The sequence below is a fragment of the Penaeus monodon genome, chromosome 28, assembly GCF_015228065.2.
Source record: "Penaeus monodon isolate SGIC_2016 chromosome 28, NSTDA_Pmon_1, whole genome shotgun sequence".
In the NCBI taxonomy this organism is placed as follows: domain Eukaryota; kingdom Metazoa; phylum Arthropoda; class Malacostraca; order Decapoda; family Penaeidae; genus Penaeus; species Penaeus monodon.
The window spans coordinates 6,503,702-6,503,987 of record NC_051413.1 but is presented as its reverse complement, the minus strand read 5'-3'; the positions used below and the strand labels follow the sequence as shown (position 1 = coordinate 6,503,987).

At 53.1% G+C, this 286-nt stretch overlaps 1 protein-coding gene across 1 annotated transcript in view; it reads right to left on the bottom strand.

Annotated features, from left to right (window-relative positions):
• The window catches only part of LOC119591330 (glutamate receptor ionotropic, kainate 2-like), a gene marked incomplete at both ends in the record, with an annotated part of 143,921 nt that overhangs the window by 16,441 nt on the left and 127,194 nt on the right, over positions 1 to 286 (bottom strand).

Below are 286 nucleotides of genomic sequence, written 5' to 3'. Positions count from 1 at the left end.
CGCGCGCGCGTGCGTGTGTGCGAGCCTATATTAACAGCCCAACCCAATTTCTAAACCAGCTTCCAAAACCAGGCAATCCAAAACATCCTTTAACCCAATAAACCAAAAAAATACAACGACATGAATACCCGAACGAATCAGAACTTTGTAACCCTAATAAAGCCACTCGGGAATTCCCCTAAGGTAGGCCTAGGCAGCTTCCGGCCTCCTGCCCCGCCCGCCCCTTCGGGCTAATGGCGCCCTCGTGGCCTGCGCTCTCCCTTTGCCCCACGTTTATCAGGTTGTG